This window comes from Pelodiscus sinensis, chromosome 4 (genome assembly GCF_052426305.1).
Source record: "Pelodiscus sinensis isolate ZL-2025 chromosome 4, ASM5242630v1, whole genome shotgun sequence".
Classification (NCBI taxonomy): domain Eukaryota; kingdom Metazoa; phylum Chordata; order Testudines; family Trionychidae; genus Pelodiscus; species Pelodiscus sinensis.
In genome coordinates, this window is record NC_143055.1 from 109,912,588 (window position 1) to 109,933,614 (window position 21,027).

Consider the following 21,027-nt stretch of genomic DNA (forward strand, 5'->3'; position numbering starts at 1 on the left):
CTTACATGCCCATGAAAAATTCATGTTTAAACTTGAAGATTCCTCTAGGATGTTTCTCTGGTGAAGCACAAGTTTTCAAGGGCTCATGCTGGCTTTAGAAACTGATGCAAGATTGGCAGTGGTATTGTACAAGAAAAACACTTCTCCTTACAATTAGATTACATCAACCTTGTTATTCAAAAAGCTGTAAGATGGCTGACCTGCATGTGTTGAAAAATGTCTTATTGAGCTTCTTAAAATCCACTTGCTGTTATCTAATGCACTCACTGCACCACTCCTTTTTTACTCTTCCCATACACAGTAGGCTTTTTGTAAACTTTGCCTCCCTAGCTCTCACTTTTAACTAGGCATCTCTGAGGCGCTCTCACCCAACACCCAAGTGCTGTTCTCATGGTCCTAATGTGCAAAGTATGCTTTGGAGAGTAAAAATCCAGAAAGATTTTTCAGTAAGTGGAAGTGTAAGACATTGCAGTGGAGCACTGGGAAAGCATTAACTTGTCTCATCATAGAAGTTTTACTCAACTCTTTGCTCTTCAGCAAGGTTTATGAAGCAAATACACCTATACATTACACTGCTGTGGTAGCAGTATATGGTGATACCTTCCTAAAGCACAAACTAATACACTTCTGAAAGCTTTGAAATACTGTTTAAAGTGCTTAATTTTCTGCTAAACCTGAGCATATGACAGGCCTGTTTCATTGCAAAGGACAATGGCACTGAAATGATTTTGTTTATATATCAGATCAACCTGTAGGCCCAGTCCTACAAATCATTACTTGTATCTGGACTTTACTGAGACTTCTTCCATGTGTAAAGACTATCACATTAGGGAAGGCAGGGAGGATTGGGCCTTGCCTTGGTGGCCATTCCAACCACTGCCACAACATAGCATCTGAATCTTTAGCTTAGAATCCACCTCATCTCCCCCAGAAAACTTTTCAAAAAGGCCCTGAAGTCTGCTTGGATTGATAAGTGTTTGGAAGATGCATGGAAAGAAGTATGTGCCAGACTTTGAAAGTCACAAACCTAGATGTTGCTTAAGAACACCCAGTTTTAAAGAAAGGGTGGGGAAACTAAGGCCCTAGCATGATTCCAGGGTCCCCCCTCCAGCATTGGGGAGCCTATGCTGGTGCTCCAGGCCCCTTGCTTCTCACTTGTGTGAGGCCCCTGACTGAATTTTTTGACGGTCAAGTGGCCCCCCGACCCAAAAGAGGTTCACCACTCCTGCTTTAAAGCACCAGAAGTAAGTATATTTTAAGGGTTTAAAGTCAAAAAGTCTTATTTATAAGTGATTGATTAAGCTTTCTTCTTCTTCTTCTAAGTCAATGCAGTTTTTAAAAAATGTTGGCCAAATTAAGCACCTCATCCACCTTGAAAAACTGAGTTCAGTTCATTTGGAAGGCCTTGAAACAAATCAAAACTGTAAGAAACTTTTATTTCCTCTTCTCACCTTCATTTGCTTACCCTCACACCACAAAACATATGTCCAGTCTTTTGAAACTGAACAACCTTTTATTTCAAGTCTGTGGATCATTGATTACCTTTGGGATTAGCCCAGTTGATATTTCAAGTCCACAGCTCTGTTACCTGACCTCAGATGTCCATATGCGTTGAACATTTCCCTGAGACTATGGTAATTGACTTAACTCAGTCATCTTTCTCATGTCCAAACTCTTCCCCCATCCCATTTATTTATTGTACTTTCTAGTTCCGCTTCTTTGTGTCTGCAGTATACTAGGAAAATTAAATATGCACTTACTCATCTGAAAAACATTCTAAATCAAGTCCTGATAGTTTGTTTAGTTCTCACCAAACTCATTCACTATATAAAAAGACATTTCTTCCAGGAGCAAGTTAAATGGATAGGTGGTGTTTGCTGTAATATACCATACAGGATCAGAATAATGCTGAAAATGATTGGTGCACATCATTTCTATTTGGCTTCCTGCCATGATGCAGTCTTATGCTTTATCTCTTTTTCAGACCATAGTCTTTTATTTCACCACCCCTTTTGAATCATAGTACATCTCACTCCATTTCAGAATCGGTGGATAAAGCACATAGCCATTCTAAATGATGTCACAACACTCACTGCTGGCAAAGCGCCTTAACAACAAATCGGAGAGTTGGACTATGTAAATACTATATATTATTTGGCAAAAATCACTTGTGGTTGTGTTCTCCAAAACAGTTTCCAAGATAACCACCAACTTGCAAGTAAACTTGGCAATTTTAATCAATCACTTTACGGTTCCAATTGTAAAGCTGGCTTGCAGGAAGTTTCGCTGCTGCTGGCTTTGCTGCTGCTACTACCACACTTGGAGCTACTGTGTGGCAGTCAAATGATTGCGGAAGAGGGTTAGTTTGATAAGCCAGAATTTGAGCTCATTCAAAGTTTCAGCTTGAAAAATAGATGCTTTAATAAAAAATCACTTCACATTTAGCTGAACAATGTATTTAAAGTGACTACGTAGGTACTCTAAATGGCTGTAGAGTGATCATCTAATAAACAAAAGTAATTTAGAATAAATCAAACCTGAAACATTCCCCATAGCTCCCAGAAAGGGCCCTTTAGATGTTAGTAATATTTATATATGATCATCAAGGGAAGTAAGTCCAAGAAGTTCAAGAAGAAGCTGCAGAACACCATGTGACAACTGCACAGATTAAGTGAAAATGGCCTCTTCTAATTGTGGCAGCTGAAAATTCCTGTTCTGGGGGTAAGAGAATAATTCTGAAAGTGTCTTAAGTTGTCACAGTGAAACCAGATACTTATGGCCACCGATTTCTGTTGCCTAACATAGTACCAATGACAACGAGAAACCTTGGAAATCTGTCCGTCATAACAATGCCTCGTCAGACTCACGTTCCTTGTTCTTTAAACTATGTTGACATGCCAAAGTCTAGGACCATGCGCACTATATCAAAACAATACCAGCTCCGCTGGCTGTTGGCCAGCAACCAATACCTTGCCAGAGTCCTAGTGCAAAAGTCTTACTATTAACAACAATGTGGTAGATTTATGAATCTAAGTAACTAAAATGCCTCCCTTCCCTCCCACCCCTATATTTATTAATAATTAGTTCAGTGTGTGAAAGGTTCTGATATGGGCAGTACACACAACTAATATCCGAGGTCCTTGGAATCACTGAGATAATTATGAGGAACTCTTCTCCAAACAAAATTGTTTTCCACTGAAAGATTTTCACATGCAATGAAGAATGAAAAATAGAGAACTAATTCAACAAATGGACCACTACATTTCCCCCGGCTTAGTTGCTGGATTTAATTTATTTGTGTGGGCTTTTCTGACAGGGTTTTTTTCTTTTTTTTTTGGCTTTACGTAGTATTTCCTATGCACAGAAGGAAGAGAATCCATGTATTACCCATTGGAGAACTATTTGGCTCCTAATTGTTATCTTTTACTTCTTCTACAGGGAAATAACAGAGCTAACAGTAGCAAAAATGATGAGATACATAAACAGTACCTATAGGTAATGTACGCATGTAATCAGAATATAATGGGCCACATAATATAATGGAAAAAGCTTTATTCACTTGAGGGAGTAGGAATAAATCCAACTGCCTCAATTCAGATTTATCAAGACTCTATGGATATTAATGTTTACTTTTTGTAATCCTTTTCAAAATTAGATACTTTAGTAACATAGAAGTGAAGAGAAACAATCCACAATGATAGAAAGTTTTCAAAGAGAGTAACAAGCACATTAAAATATAACAGGTCTGAGAAATGAAGAGCTGAAAGGAAGTATTTCTTTTTGATATTTGATGTTTGTACATGCAACATGATTTACAAATAGCAGTGTACACACAACCAAATGGATTGTCTCTTTTGTTCATTCCTTGGGCGGAATGTGTTGTTTAAGTGCTGTGAAAGATGAGGCCATACTCATTTAAAAATCAAACTATAATTGCAAGTAGCCATAAGGATTGGCCAATGACTGTGACAAGTTTCAAGGAAGTAGCCGTGTTAGTGTGTTTCGGCAGAAATGAGGAGTCATGTGGCACCTTAAAGACTAACACATGTATTAGGTGATAAACTTTCGTGCCCATGAAAACTTGTGCCCTAATTAGTTTGTTAGTCTTTAAGGAGCCATAGGACTCCTCCTTGTTTTATGTCAATGACTGTGCTTATCTTCTGGAGACTAGAGTATAGTGTCCTTTTAATCTGCAAAAGCAGCTCACGTGATGGACACTCACTGTTTAAAACAAATTTGCCTAACTCCTCAAAGATAAGCAGAAGAATGATTTACAAGTGAAATGTTCAACAAACAGTTTTGGGGCTGTAATTTAAAGGGGCTATGTATACTTTGTCCTGTGGGTTTCTTCACCTTTTGATCATCCACATCACTTTCTAATTGAAACGTATTCATGACTCTTGACCATTAACACCCCGCTGTTGAATTTCTTTTACAAACATGCCCTATTTTGCAATTCACAGCCTCCAATGCAAGTGTCATCATAGAATATACATGCAAATACACAAATGAATATACATGTTCTCCCTTCCACTGCAGTATGTCAACCTGCCATTAAAATGCAAATATAATGACCTCATTAGCTAGTAAACAACACCCACTCACCTGCTTTTATTTAGGAAAATGACTCTTCATCCCTGAAATTCCTAAATTTCTGGTTTTAAAATAAATTACACAACCACACTGCTATTCACTGTTCCTTTTCTCAGTTGCTTATCATGTAGTGCTATCACAGTGTTCATCTGCATACTCTCCATCATGGAAAAAAAAATCTCATGATGAGACCTTTGGCTGAAACATGTCAGTGGAAGCCTATTACACTCATCACTTTTCTCCCCCACTTCACCCTTTGAAAAAAGGAAAACTGCTAAGCAGAACAAGGGCTAGCTGAATTTCCAAGAATCAAAGAGCAAGCAAAAAGCCTCCTTTTCACCAAGAGTATGAAAACGACTGCTGGTTGCTGGAGGAATGGTTTGATGCTAATGAAAACACAACATCAAGATACAGTGATGTCAGGTCTGAAAAATCATGTTCTGGATTTTTTTCCCTATCAGACCATAGGTACCTTGCTTAAAGGCATTTTTTTAACTAATGTGCATTATAAAGCATTTTTCTTAGTCACATTGTGTAAATGGCCCAGATCATGGGATTTAACAAGGCTGACAAAGTGTGTTGCAGATGGCAAAGAAAAAAGGCCTTGCTACAAATCTCTTCTCCATTTCTCTGTTTTTCCCTTTGGATTGGGTTTTATTTCTTTCAGTGCCCCTGACCTTGTAGTCCTCATACTCCACAATTCTCTTCTCCCCCCACACCTTCTCCCCCTTTGACTGCGCCTGCCTTTGTGTCTGCCTGTCACTCACCCTCAAACCAAATGAAAGCTGATTCATGAGAAGCACAAAGCCAGAAAACAGACTTTCCACATACACATTCTCTTACAGATATTCTCCCAAACTAGCCAGAATGCCCAGACTGAAGGCATTGGATCTGTCTTTATCAGAAAGAGTTTTCTTTTTGTCCGAAGAAACTATTCCTCTCTCTTCTCTCCCCCCCACCCCCATTTTCCCGCATAACACCAGCCACTCCTTTTACATTAAATAAAACAACAATAAATGGAAGTTAGAGGCAGAAAATCCCATCCACTCTCACACTCAATCAGAAAAATCCTCCTGAAGTGGAAAAAGAAAACAGGAATCCACTATAGCTTTGAAACACCTCCTGGGGCTCTTTAAAGAACACAATAAAATTCAGTGACAGACAAGGTGCAGGAAAAGAAGGAAACCCACTGAAAGGGGGGGGGGGAGAGAAGTGGGACAATAACACCAACAGCAACAACTGATAATAAGGATAATCATGAAGTCTTTTTTAAAATTATGAACACTTCCCTGCATTAAAACAAAAAACCCGGCCAGCCCGAGGTTCTCAGAGGAGCCGAAAATCAAAGTTTGGGAACAGAACAGCAGCGTAACTCAGCAGAGGAAAGCTACCAGCCCTGTAGTTTTTAAACATTTTTTAAAAACTATATTTGTCAGCCATGTTGGAGAAGCTTCAGAAAAAATTTCATTCCCCTCTTTCTACTTGTAGATCAGGCTATGGATCCCGGCGCCCCAGCCCCCAGCAGCACACTAGTAAAGCCCCACTGTAGGAAAGGGAGAGTTTTCATGGCATTAAGATAACCGCTCTGACCTCTTTATGTCCCTCAGCCTTGCAGCAATCCAGCAAATGCAGCCTGCTCCCCTTGCTAACAAATCCTAAAGGGCAGCCATCTTGCTTCCTTCTGCTCCTTTACGAAAGCAACCTGAGCCTCCACATCAATATTCATAAGGCCCCTTTGACGTCTGTACTCATCACTTGGTGAAGCCCCAGTGTCGCTGTTCTCCGGCTCCTGGCAGCAGGCGTGACTCGCATGTGAACTGGCTCGACCGCACCGTGGGTGCTGCTGCAGCACTACACCTCCTGGCTTGCTCGGGTGCTATAAATCCCTACTGAGGCTTCCCACACAAAGCCTGGCAATATTTTGGGGGCTGTACAATGGATGAGCAGTTAGAGGACAGGGCTGCCCTAAAGCTATGGAGTGGAGTCCAAAAAGAGAAGGGCCTGGATGATTAGCCTTGTGCCTGTGTGTATGGGTGGTTTTTGTTGTGGATTCTCCCGATCATTGACATAGTCCCTTTCCAACCCATGTAGCCAGAGGAACTGACGCCTCTGCCCCGTGCTACTGATTGTACCTCTCTCTACACGCCTTATTTGGAACCCCTGTCACCTTCATCTGACTTGAGAACTGTCGGTCTCGGCTCACAGATGAGGGCAAGGCTTCAGGGACAGTGTCACCAGGGATGGCTGACCATCTCTTTTTATTCCCCTCAGTTGGACCAGCTGTGAGAGGGGGGCAGGCAACACCACCCGAGGCAGATGCCCATCGGGGCCGGGGGGAGCCGCAGGCGCCAGAGAATGCAGGAGGAACTGATGTGAGACCACACCTCCATACCCCGGGCCGTGCATGAGACACCGATCCAGAAGGTCTGGGAGAACACGTAGTGGCGCAGAGAGACCTGGACAGAGTTGCTGCAGCAGGGACGCAACTTGTGTGTGACCATGCCGGCTCTTCTCGCCCACCCCGAGTGAGCTCCCGTTCCTGCTGCTGCTCGTGTCCCCGTCCCAGGTCGTGGTTCTGCCCCTCCTCCCATGCCTGACCCTACTCTAGTCCCGCCTCTTGCTTCTCTTCCTAGCCTCCCCGCCCCACACCTCCTATGGTCACCGAGGTCCCAGCACACGAGGCGGAGGAACCACCAGAGCCAGGTGCCACTCTGAGCCCCAGCCCTGAGCCTCTCCTCCCCACTCCAAGGTTCTCATCCCCCCTCCTCCTCTTCTCCCCTCCTCTAACCTCTTCCAGGTTCTTTCCTCAGACCCTCCCCAGTTACTTCTACTGCAAATAAATAACCAAAGAGTTCTTTTTTAAAAAACAAACAGCTTTTTAAAATCGTCTCGGTGTGGGGGTGGAGGGTGGGCAGAGAGGGGCAAGGCACAGGCCTCTACTGGGGAGGGTCAGGGGAGAGTGTCACTGGGGGTATGTCTACACTACCCCGCTAGTTCGAACTAGCGGGGTAATGTAGGCATACCGCACTTGCAAATGAAGCCCGGGATTTGAATTTCCCGGGCTTCATTTGCATAAGCGGGGAGCCGCCATTTTTAAATCCCCGCTGCTTCGAACCCCGTGCAGCGCGGCTACACGGGGCTCGAACTAGGTAGTTCGGACTAGGGTGCCTATTCCGAACTACCGGTACACCTCATTTCACGAGAACTTCACCATCCCACAGGACTGGAGCCCAAGAATGCCATACCTGCATGACGAGGGCCTCAATGGTCGAGTTCCCCATGCCAAACTGGTTCCTGATGGATGGTAACTGCTCAGCATGGCGAGCTTCCAAATAGTGATGGCAACCCGCTTCTCCAGGGGGTTGACAGGTCACATCTGGGTGCCCTGTTGCATGAGGGCAGGGATGAGCCAGGCACACAGTTCTAGAAAGGTCTCTTTCCTCATGCAGAAATTCTGGAGCCTCTGCTGGTTGTCCCACTGCTCCATAACGAGTCGGTCCCACCAGTTGGAACTGGTGTCCAGCTGCCAGAAGCGGGGGTGAAGCTGGAAGAGCTGCATTCCCAGACAGAGGTTGAGGGGCTCCTCAAATAGCTGAGGGCCGTGTTCCTGCAGGGCCTAGAGGGCAGCCTGTGGAAACTACTGCAGAAACTGCATCATGACAGTCAGGGGCCACTGCATACCCAGAGGGGGCTCTGGCTCCTTAGCTGGGAATGCTGTGATGTCCAAAAACAGGGCAACTAAAACATGCAGTGAAAATGCTTTGCTTTATCTCAGAAAGGTAGGCAAGCAAGCAGGAAAAGAACCCAAGAAACAGCTGTACAGGAGGGTCCCTTTAAGCTCTCGTCTCAGATAACCTCAGGCAGCAGTTCCAGGAAGTAACTGCTGACCTGATGCCCTGCCTGAACTGGTTCCAGATGGCCTTATGTGCGAGTTAGCATCCAATCAGTGTGGACGCGCTATTGAGAAATAGTTAAGCACTATTTTGATGTGCGCTTTGTGTGTAGACACCCTGGCTGTGTCTAGATTATATCCCTGTTTCGACAGAGGGATGTAAATTATCAAAATTGCAAATTAAGCCAGGATTAGAATTTCCCGCACTTCATTTGCATAAAATCACGTTATGGCGCTCTTTTGAAAAAGTGCTATTTCGAAAGTAAAACTGTGGTCTAGACTTCAAAGTAGGAATAAGAGATCCTCCGGAAAAGGGCTTATTTTCCGGAGAATCACGTCTAGACTGGCGCTTTTCTTCGGCTTATCCCCAAGCCGGAAAAAAGCGGCAGCCATGTTAAGGCAAATGCCGCGGGGGATATTTAAATCCCACACGGATTTTGCTATTCCGATGTGTCTAATCTGCATGTGTCTAATCTGCATCCCTTTCCGGAAAAGGGGTGCAGTGTAGACATAGCCAAAGTGTGCTGGTGCTCCTCCAGGAGAGACTCAAAATCCTGGTGGAGATCCAGTGCAGTCGTGGCCAAAAGTATTCAGAGCTGACCTATGGAGCTGGACTTGGATAGCCAGGCTAGACCCAGGGTGCCAGAGCACTGGTGCTGTCTGGAGTTCTCTGATGTTTCACTCTGGTTCTCTGCTTATGGCCCTATAACCTCACTCCTGCCCCAGGTTCAGTCGCTCCTTCCTTTAGGCTGGGAGAGGGGTCTTCTATAGGTAGTGAAGCAGCAGTGCTGCTACTCTCCAGCTCCCAGTGTGGACTCAACTTATACGTGAACTGGCTTGTCTGTGCCAAGGGTGCTGCTACCGTGCTACACCTCCTGGCTTGCTCTGGCACTGTACATTCCCACTGAAGCGGCTCACACAAAGCCTGGCAATATTTTGGGGGTTGAAAAGTGGATAAACAGTTACAAGGGCTGCTCTAAGGTTATGGAGTCCAAAAAGAGAAGGGCCTGGATAATTCACCTCATCATTTTTTCAGTGATGGTGTTATTTAATGTTTTGCTTTCTCTGCTACACTTCAGCTATACTGTGGCAACAACCACAGAGAAAGTCTTGTATCAGCTCCCTTCTGGCACTCAGAAAAGGCATGTTGCATGCCACAGAAGAATGTTCTTTTATTGGAATTGTAGCTGCCATCTTCATCTCAGCAAGACATCCCTCCCCAAAATTTCTGCCTTCAGTTCTCTTCAAGAACCAATTGGTCACAAACGTGGGCAGTGTGCTTGGTTTTAATAACCTTTAAAAGTCATTGAGTCATCATTTCCACCCGTCCTCCCCCACTAACCCATGCCCACCTCCTGTTTACTCTGGCCATGTGAGTTGCAGAAAGAGCATGACAGTCACCTTCCACAAAACAGAACTTTAACTTCTTCCTCTGACTTTCTCCTTACACATGATGTGACCATAATAATAATAATAAATAATAATGGCTAATATGGCACCTTGCCTCTTCAACTAAATATCCTGTGTTCTCAGCATTTCAGCCCTTGTGCTGAAGCAATGGATCTGGAGATGATTAAGAAACAGAAAATGAGACATCCGGCAACATTGGCTAGATAAACAGTCACTTTCACGCATCTCTAAAATCTGTAACTCAAGTGGCTTTGGTTGCTTTCTTTGTGAACCAGAGTGACTGTAGCATTCTGAAATGATAACTTTATTTTTCTCTGCTAGAGGAAATGATTCCATATGTGTTGATTGCTTGAGTCTTGGAGCCAAATTCTGCTTTTGTTTGCACTTGTGCAATCCCACTTACATCAATGGGCTTCTATAGGAGTAATTAAAAATGGAATTTGGCCCTTGAGGATTTTTATAAAGGAGTAAGTCACTGATTACTTCAGGACTCAATCCCACAAACACATAGGCATGCAATCCTTACTTATCAGATGAGTAATTCCAGTGAGCTCATGCCACAAAACAGAACTTGGACTTCATGTGAGTATAGTTACTTATGCAGGTTGAACATCTCTAGTCCAGCCGTCTGTGGTCCCAGCAACATGCATCGTCTGGCATGATTTTAGTTAGCTGGATGTCCACTTATCATGGGTGTGGGCAAGTTTCTCCACAATCCCCTAAATTTTGTTTACAGCCACCAGTTCTGACTCCCAGTGTTCTGTGCTGTTATTTAGTTCAAATTTAACTCTTGGGCTACATCTACGTTGCTGTCTCTTGCACAAGAAAATATGCAAATGAGGCAAAGCAGTGAATATCGCTGTGCCTCATTTTCATGCTTAATGAGCTGCAATTTTGCGCAAAAGCCCCGTCTTGTGCAAGAGCTGTTCTGCCACTTTTTTTCAGGAAGAACGGCTCTTGCGCAAAAATGGCAGCTCTTTAAGTATGCAAATGAGGCACGGCTATAGTCACTGTTTTGCCTCATTTGCATATTTTCTTGTGCAAGAGAAGGCAGTGTAGATGTACCCTTAATGTCTTCTCAGAGCCCAGTAAGCAGTGGAAGTGTTGGTAATGCTGCCAGACAATATTGACTTCCTGTGGTTTGGGAAATTCTCTGGTTTGGCTCCGTTCCGGGTCCAAGGGTGCTGGCTTAGAGAGGTTCAACCTGTATTTGTGCTTGTAGTCATGACCTGAGTGTTCATATACCATAAAGGGGTAGGTATTTGTGGTGCTCCGGAAGTGCTGGGAGGACAGGAGAGAAGCTGGTTAGCAGGACCACCCGGGTGCGAGAGACACAGGAAGAAGGGAGATGGAGGGTGGAAGCTTAATTTTTCTCTGTGGGTATCTGGGGATGTTCCTAGGGAACCTGGTGCTAAATCATTCATAGACAACCTGATTCGTGGTCAGGGTTTCATAGGTAGCAGAGCAGCTACCTGACTGCAATCTATTGAAAGCCAGCCCTAGAAATAAGCTCATTGCTTGGTACTTTGATGGATTTAAAAAAAAAAACATTTCTGCAATGTGAAAATCTATTTAGTGAAATGTTTCTCTTAAAAAAAAAAAAGAAAAGAATAATGAAGAAAGATTTCTTCTTAATAATGAGGAGGAACCTGGTCTCATGTGTCACCATTTTTGTATTGTATTTTTATAGCGCCTAGCACAATGGAATCATGGTGCATGATGGGCTTCTAAGCACTAAGAAGATAATAATCCTATTGAAATGTATTTTTAAACAATGCTAGCACAATAAGTCATTTCTATTTTGTAAGGTTAAAAAAAAAACAGAACCAGCCAAAAATATGGTAAAATTCTTAGTTCTGTGCAGTATGAAAATAAATTTTTCTGAGCAGTGAGATCTTTTTGTTTTCAAATTCTCCCCTCACACTGGTTTTATAGTGGCATGAGATAATTAACTTCAGTCAAGTTTCACACAGTTTAAACTGATGTTAGTGATATTAAAATGAGGCTCTGTGCAAACTAGTTTATCTGAAGATAAGTGTTTCATTTTGTTTGCCATCAGTTTTTGTCCTATTGCTGGAGGCCTAGCATCTACCATGCTTTCACCAGTATTTCAAGCTGTTTAAATTCTACATATTTAATAAAACACTAGAGGTCTTTTCCTTCCTGTTATCTTTATGAGGCTAATGAGATAAAGAAGAGAACTATCTATCCGACTACAGGCTAGCTGGTGAACACTGGTGTCACTTCATTGAATTCAATGGAGCTAAGATGATTTTATGCTAGCTGAGGTTGTAGGCCTAGATCTTTCGTATCTCTGCAGTTTGTCTAAGATTTACATGTTTAAATTAGAGAAGTAAGGTGGGTGAGGTAATATCGTTGGTTGTGCCGTCTTCTGTCCATTAAGAGAGACAAGCATTTGAGCTTACACAGAGCTCTTCTTTAGGCAGGTCTATCTGCATTGTTCTTTGGTATTCACACTGTGTTTGGTAAAGTGATCCTTAAGGTCACCTCTTTTTTTTATTTCATCTTGGAAATCTCTCCTCCACCTCCCTCTGTGTCCTTCTCTATTGCAACAGGTGGTTCTTGTCGGCCTGAAATCTTCCCTGGCTTGCACCCAGTTTAGAAACAAGTCTGGTGCCTTTCTTTCCAATTCTCCCCTCCCGTGCTTCCACTATGACATTTGTTGATTTTAAAAAAGAACACCGCCCCCCCTTTTTCCTCCACACTAGCAAGTAATTGCAAATATGGATAACTTGAAGTTTACAAAGAAAACAGCAAGTTCTGTATTACAAATTTGGACTCATTTTTCTGTCAATGCAAGATAGGGCAAAAGAGAAGCAAAAGTTAAGGTACACATGACCTATTGCTAAAGTTAGTTGCAGTAAATGGGCGCATTCTTCAAATGCTTTCTCCCGAAGGTGTGATTAATTGCTTTTTTAAAATTTTATTTTGTGTGTGTGTGTGTAAAAGATAATAAATCTGCTACAGTCCAGTTCCTCACAAGCTTGATAAAGCCAGGATCAGCACTTCACAACAGTATCCTCTACTCAAATCTGTTGCTCTAAACTACCTTAATCTGGAGGCCTCCTGGCTGACCCTGTGCCCGTTTTTGATAGGCAGCAGCTATCATTTGGCTTTCAAATATACTGCTGTCCATTACACATGCAGCTGTCAAATGCAGCTTCCTTTACAATGCAAATCTCCTGACTTCTATTAGCAGCCTAATAGAAGGGACATAGAGCCAAAATTCTCTCCTGGAGAAGTTCCATGGACTTCAATGGATTTACACAATCAGATAATCTGACCCATGTGTCTGGACCTATCTTCATTTATAAAAAGGGGAAAGTGCTTCAATTAAAATGCTCAGCTGTCATGGTGATGGCTGGCTTTATGAAAACCTAAATAGATAGGAAGGAAAAAGGAAACAAAGTCACAATTGGTATCCAGGTAGACTTTGAAAATCAAAATCAAAATCATGGTACAATGTATTTGCATTCATTCCTAGCTTCCAAATGCTGATTTCTGAAAAACAAGAGACTAAAACCCATGCCACATATTTATGAGATAAGTGACCTTTGTACAGTACATCAGTAGTTGTTGTGAAGGATGCCAGACTGCTTGTTTCTTTTGTCTAATGGCTGCAGTGCCTGCAGAGTTAAAGAGCATGTTAAACTCAGCAGGAATGCTGGAGGTCTCGATAAAGTTATTTTTAAAGAAAACACACCCTCCTCATTAAACTTTTACAGTTTGGGCACGAAGTTCTAGGCTGAGGTTATAAAAATTGTCATGAATATTTTTCAGACAGGGTATATATTTGTTAAAAAAGGACACACAACTTTAGTAGGTCTTGAAATTTACTTAGCTCAAAAGTTGTTTGTTCTATCTTTCTTCAGGCCTGTCTTTTGATCCATCTGTTTATTCTAATACAGTGATCCTTGCCAGTTGTGAGAAATGCAAATGATTAAACATGTGGCTTCTTGAGAACCTTGCAGAAAAAGTGGTGTCTCTGTATACACTGTTGTAGTGGTAAGGGACGTCTTTTGCTTATTTGGGGCTGCAATAAATTAGATAATAAGAGGTTTAACACAAAAATGTGGTCTGATGGCCTGAGCATGAGAATAGGAGCTACAAAGTTCTTTGGCCTATTATGGCACTGGGTGGAATAATTCTGGGGTCTTGGGCAAGTAATATTAGGATAGCATTTCAAAACTGTATGCTCAACTATGAGTGTGTATGCGCAGTTTACAAATGCTATTACCGTCGTTATAGCTGGAAACTGCATGCACAAAAGATCAGTTAGAAGTATTCATTGGCCTTTTGCATGTCTAATTATGACATTTGCCTATACAACTGAAATAATCATAGGACAAATTAGATGAATAAGTGTGCTCTAATGAAAAGCACACTAAACAGGGTTGTGAGACACTTGTCTTCCTTTCTCAGCACCGCCTCTCCTTTTTTGTGACTCCTTTTTCCTATCAGTGAAATGGGGGTAATGTTACTGCCCTGCTTTGAGATTTACTGGTGAAAGGTTTTTAATAAGTGCTAGGCAGTATTATTTCTAAATCTCTGATCCAGCCCTCAGTGTCTTCCTCACTTCTATCATTTTATGAATGGCAATGCTTGTGAAGGATGTCCAAACAGTTTGACAGAGATCCAAACTGACAGTCATAGTCCAAAATTCCCCAAGCACTTCCAAAGCTTCAAGTGAGCAAACCAGGCTTTCGTTGAAGGAATGCAGCCACAGGGAGGTTGAGTTAGATCCAGTAAATGAGTTAGATCCAGTGCCCAGGATAGATGCTCCCTTTTGTCCAGTTAAGAGGGTGACGCTATATAGGATCTTGGAGAGATCTAGGCAAACAGAGTCCTAGTGGATTGGTTCAGTCAGGGGCAGGTATGATCTGCCAGAGACCAGGGGCTCTGAGCTTGAAAACTCGATTCAAGGTTTGGAGAGAACTGAAAGCCTCAGAGTAAATCAGGGTTTTACCTACAGACATCTCTACATGTGGAGAGCTCAATCCTGAGGAACTGTGCCAGGCCTGCTGGGAGTGAGGGATGCTCCCTTGGTAAAGATGGAAAGCCTGGGGTAGCTCTCCTGGCAAAAGGATGGAAGGGGATGGACAAGGAGACTAGGGGCTCAGAAAAGACACTGGAGGGAAGATGGTGGGAATGCACTCTGAGAAGAAAGGTTTGGGGTGTTTCCTGTTGGGAAGAGTGGGGGTTTAATGATTACATGCCTTGGAGGTAACAGGGACTATGTTTTAGGACTCTTGTCATGGGCTGATTTGTGTATGTTTAGCTTGGTAATAAAGTGGCTCCCAGGAGGGATATTATTCAAGCAAGAGAGTCAGTGTAAAATGTGGGGGTTATCACAAAGGGGAAACTGAGGTAGCAGTGGACTGCTTCAGGAAGATACTTCAGGTGGGGCTGCCTGATGACAAATACAATGGGTCCTAGTGGATCTGTTTGTCAATTACGTGGAAAGAGATAAGAGTTATATGAAGTGAATTCTTTGCCTCCCTGTTCGCTATGTTAATGTAAAATATGGCTTATTTTAACTGTATGAAGTATGGAAGACCAAATTCTGCCCCTCTTAAACTTCAGTGCAAATCCCTTTGACTCTGGTGGAGTTACACAGGATTTATGTCAAAGCAGAATTTTGTTCATTGTATTTACGCCTTTACTCAGACTAGGGATGTAAGTGACTACTCGAGTAGTTGACTACCTGATCAGCCTCTGTATGAGTGGCAGCAAGGGTAAGGGCAAGCAGGAGCTGGTGCTGGGGGGAGCTGGCCTAAAAGCTGGATCCTCCCTAGCACCATCTCTTCGGTGCGGGGGACGTGGAGAGGGAGGGAAGGCAGAGGAGCAGTGGTCTGGGACCCAGCGTGAGCCGGGACTGCTCAGTCCCAGATTGCTCCAGGAGCCACCCACGCTACTGCTTTTCCTTTTAAATTTAGTAAGACCCCCGTGGGCTAAGTCCTGGCTCGCGCTTGCTCTGGGAGGCTCTGCAGAGCACCTCTGCTTACCAATTAATTGTGCAGGCGATACAAATTGTACCGACCACACAATTAGCCAAATCCCACTCCTTAGCATCCTTAAAACAGACTGTGACCATAGTTGTGGTCATGAGTCTATTAATGTGTTACTTAGAATAATAAAGCATTTGAGAAGTGGGGAAGAAGTAAATTAACCAGAACATACTAAGGACTATCTTACGTAACAGGAGCGCTGGAATAATTTGTATAGTAGAGGTGCTGAGAGCTGTTGAACCAAACTTTAAATCCTGTATATGATGGAAATCACTTCCAGCCTTGAAATGTGTCACCTACTCATTTTATTCACAAGTATCTAGAAAATTTGCAAATATAAATCAGCAGGACTTCATATTTGCACACTCCCTTCATCTCTGTCTTTTTTCTGCACTGCAGCTGAAGGTGATATACCCATGCTCAAGGCCTAATTTAGGGGTGAGTAACCCAGGCAAAAAGCCTTCCCTTACATAGGATAGTTTGGGGTGGCTGCCCCAGACCCTGTGCTTTAGGATACCCTGCATTGACCACTGCTACTGTCCTATGGATATTAGCCACAGAGCCCAGGGAAGCCTGGGGGATTACTTGGGGAGAGCCTGGTGCAGGGTGGCAGCAGGGGCCATCCTCCCTGCACTCCCCTAGGCAGTGGGAGATGAAATAACATGGCAGCCTATTCTGCTCCTCTCCACCTGCTGCTCATCTCCTAGTCTGCTGCTCTTCTCTTTACTGCTCTGTCAGGAAGCAGAGCACTTCAGCTCTGGCTTCAGCCCCGCTCCTCTGAGCCCTGCATTTGTTGTTAGTGACAAAAGGTAAAATAGAACGTTTAAAGGAAAATGTTTCAAATGTTTGGTATGTGGAATCATTTTTCATTAACCTTCTAGAATGTTCTGGACCTTTGTAGAATCTCGTGGAACCTTCCATACTTTCTGAGAACTACATTTTCTGGAATCTTCATTTTCTGGAATCTACATTTTATGGAACTAAAACCTTCTGGAATCTTGCCAGGATGTTTGCTGTCAGAACAGGGAGCAAGCAGTTAATGAAAGAAAGGTGGAGCTCTTAGAGGATAAAAAGTTAGTGGTAACTTCACAATCACTGACAATTCCAGATCTTCTAAAGGAACTTTCTACAGGATGTATGCAATTAGTGTCCCACAATGTAACTAGTGCAATTGTCACGTGGATAGGCCAGATCTGACATAAGTCCAGCTCCTTGATGTATATTGGGTATAAGTAGCCTTTTGTCTGTAGGGTTCTTTGAGAGAAACTTACTATGTGACTACGGCTTGGATCAGTTCATTGTGTTCATCATGAATTGCATTATTTTTAGATTTTTTTCAAAGTTGCCCATGATTTTTCACATCTGGAGATTTTTTACTGATGGATGTGTGGGTGCAGAAGCAGGCGCTTGGGGAAAATGAGCAGGTAACCAACTTTATTCACACTCTTAAGAGTGTCGCCTATAGGTCAAAACACTACATCCAAGATCATCTTCCTTTAGTGCCACTTTTACCATGTCTCTTCCCTTCCTGCAAAAGTGACGAGGAGTCCTGTGGCACTTTATAGACTAACAGGTTTTTTGGAGCATAATCTTTTGTGGGCAAATGCATCATGGCTTAAATGCATCATTTTTCCAATTTTACATTATCAACTAGCAGACTCATATGCACTGTGAAGCCAGACTGACATACTGGTCTTACCTGAATGTAGCACGTGTGTGTTTGCCAGGAGAGGAGGTTGCTGTATTTTTAAGGATGGGTGCTTCTACTTTCTTTAAACTCAGCACTGTTTTTCAGGGATCTCGTTATTAGCAGCCATTGTCTGCTTTTTTTTAAATGATGGTCATGTGGGTGTGGTTTCTTCCTTTATTAGATATACAGATGAAGTCTTGAGGAGGCTTGAGTGTTTGATTCAGGATGCTATCTTTACTTTTTGTACTCCACTCTGCTGCCTTTGCAAAATAAATAATACATTACATGTTTATACGGCCACAGAGAACAAACAAAAAAACAGATGTGGCTATACACGCAAAGCAGGGAGCATTGAAGCGGGAGATCTGTGGTATTTGGGTTTTGAATATGAACTTCGGTAGGACATTCATGACTGTTAGCCCATTGTGATGGGCTGTACAAACCCCACACCGAGCCACAAAAGATTAAGGGTTCATTTTGGGAGCAGAGAACCCTGCTTTGCCACACCTGCAGCAAATACGCCATCTGCTGGAGGAATTAAAAGGCAGGGAATTAGTTGATAGGGATGGTAGAGCTGGAGGTGAGCAGACTTGTGGTCCACAGTTCTAGCAGAATAAGGGGGAAATGAAAAGGCTGTGATACAGCTTCCCAAAGGGGCCTTCCACTTTTGGTAACACCCTCTTACTTCTTTTGGTTTGGATTTCCTCACTAGGTGAAGGTCTTGGACTGAGCTAATCCTGGGGGGAGGTATGAGAGGAAGAGGATGGCATTAAGCAGCCTTTGTTGTCAAGATTATTGGTAGCCCAAAGGACTCTGGGTCAGAACCTGTGGGAATGTGAGGGCTTGGACTCCCCTCCCCAGAATCTCCTTGAAAGTCTGGGGTTGTGGCCTTGACCACTAGGCCTACTCACCAATTTAAAGCAAATTGTGGGTAGTGATGGAACTTAAAAATGTCATTCTGTTCTCTTACATCTGGCTGAAAACTGATATTCAGGTTACATGAAAGGGATGCTATTAAGGTTCATAGTTCTAAAACTGACTTTTTTTTATAGTGTTCCTACCTCCCTATATTGAGAGAGTTTGTTTTTCTTAACTTGTTCTAGGTGTTTTTCTTTGAAAATTAATTTATCCTAATATTAAAAACATGAATAGAAAACAAAGGTAGTATTTAGCATTGATCTCATATATGCAAACTTAGGTGCCTGATGTTAGGCTCCTAAATCTATAATTACATACCCAGCTAAAATTAGCTTTGTTTTCAGAGGTACTAAACTCCTACTAATCCAAATGAAGAGTTGCACATGCCTATCAATTTGAATATTGGGCCACTTTTTAATTTAGTTGCCTAAATATAGATTAAGACCCAGGATTGAATTTTTTGACATAGTAAACAATTTGCCACACATGTACTATGGCAGGCAATAAAAAGGCTTGTCATTTACAGGGAAATACTAAGAGCATATTGAGTGTGCCACTGATTACAACACCACCCTATGACTTCCTGGCAGTTTTGAAGGCTAGTTCCTGAAGCAGAGTTAGAAAATAGCTAGCCAAAGGAAAAGCTGAATAGGATGAGCAAGGAGAGATGAATGAGACAGAGACCCGTGATGGGGTTCCTCTCCAGTGTGTGTCTTCAGATAAATACTAGTATTTGAGGAAGTCCCTGCTATAAATCTGTGGAGATTTTGTAAGACCTCCTGCTAGGGGATTTATTGCTTGTTTTCTAGGGTGTCTTGAGAGTTGAGCATAAAGACATAGGACCTCTGGGGGTGGAAGGGAGCTCTGACTAGCTCTAGGGATTGGTAACAGGCTTTACCTTTCACCTCAAGATTCAAACCCAAATGTAATTTCCTTAACAAATTACTGGGGATTTTGGTGGTGGTTTTTCCTTTCTCCAAGGGATTGAAAACCTGAAAAGAGGAGTTAGTAGCAGCTCTCCCCATATCCCTCTTGTTCTCTTTGGCTTGGTCTACATTAGAAATCTTGCACTGCCATAACTACAATCACTAATTTCATTAGATTCAAAATCCTGATATAGACACAAACCTGTCTGTATGCTGCTTACATTAATTTAGCTTCTTGCAAGAACAGTACCTCATTATGACACTGTATCAATATTCCATTCTATAACTGAGCGGCTACGTCTACACTGGCCCCTTTTCCGGAAGGGGCATGTTAATTTCAGCTATCGTAATAGGGAAATGCGCGGGGGACTTAAATATCCCCCGCGGCATTTAAATAAAAATGTCCGCCGCTTTTTTCCGGCTTTTAAAAAAGCCGGAAAAGAGCGTCTACACTGGCCCCGATCCTCCGGAAAAAAAGCCCTTTTCCGGAGGATCTTATTCCTTCAAAGTAGGAATAAGATCCTCCGGAAAAGGGCTTTTTTTCCGGAGAATCGGGGCCAGTGTAGACGCTCTTTTCCGGCTTTTCTAAAAGCCGGAAAAAAGCGGCGGACATTTTTATTTAAATGCCGCGGGGGATATTTAAATCCCCCGCGCATTTCCCTATTACGATAGCTGAAATTAACATGCCCCTTCCGGAAAAGGGGCCAGTGTAGACGTAGCCAGCATGTCTATTTCAAACTTTCTTTTTTGCATACACCAGATCAATATTCTGTCTAATTTTTCCATCTGTGTAGAATACATTTTGTTATGTGCACTGAGGCATGCGTGGATGTGCACCACCAGTAGAAACACACACTTCTGTGAATCAGCTGGGCAGCATTTGAATCTCTCCTGGGTGGCTGCCCAAGTGCTCTGCTTACAGGGAACACTGCATCCGATTAGGTGTTATGGGTCCATGTGCAAGTAACCCTAGATCTATGGTGTCCAAGATGCTAGCCGCTAGCCACATGTAGCTATTTAGCCGATTGAGTGTGGCTAGTTTGCTATAGCAGTAGCCACAGTATAGAACTGGTTGGACACCACGGCCCTAAGCTGTGTGCTTTTGATACCACTCGCTTAGAGAATGAAAACATACTTAGTCAAGGGAACTGCTCACTTACTCCAGCAAGTTTTCTAAATTGATATCAGTCTCACTCATTCTTACAAATCAAAGTGAAAATTAAATTTAGCATAAGTTGTGCGAATACGCATGTTTGCTTTTTTTTTTAAAGGTTGTTAGTTTGTTATAACCCCTCCAATACCTTGCTACTGTGGATAAGAATGATTTCTGGTGTGTGTGTGTGTGTGGGGAGGGGCGGAGGGCTATTTTTGTTTTAGTTTATGATTTTTCTGGCAGGACTGAACAAACTTGGGACCCTATTTTACTTCCATTGAAGTCATTGGAAGCTTTCCTTCAGTTTCAGTGAGAGCTTTTGTTTAATAATGTGTTCTAATAGTGTTATGCAAGAAACAGCCCTGCCTAAAGAAAGTGTCCATTTCCAGCAGGCACATCAAAAGCTGCCTAGGAAC

The 21,027-nt window shown here is 42.7% G+C and overlaps 1 protein-coding gene across 1 annotated transcript in view; it reads right to left on the reverse strand.

Annotated features, from left to right (window-relative positions):
* TET2 (tet methylcytosine dioxygenase 2) overlaps nucleotides 1-6,546 on the reverse strand; it is an 87,619-nt gene extending 81,073 nt beyond the window's left edge. The window contains exon 1 of the mRNA XM_006119316.5: nucleotides 6,184-6,546. The gene's annotated coding sequence lies outside the window, so the exon portion shown is untranslated. The remainder of the gene's footprint in view (nucleotides 1-6,183) is intronic.
* Nucleotides 6,547-21,027: the final 14,481 nt, after the last annotated feature.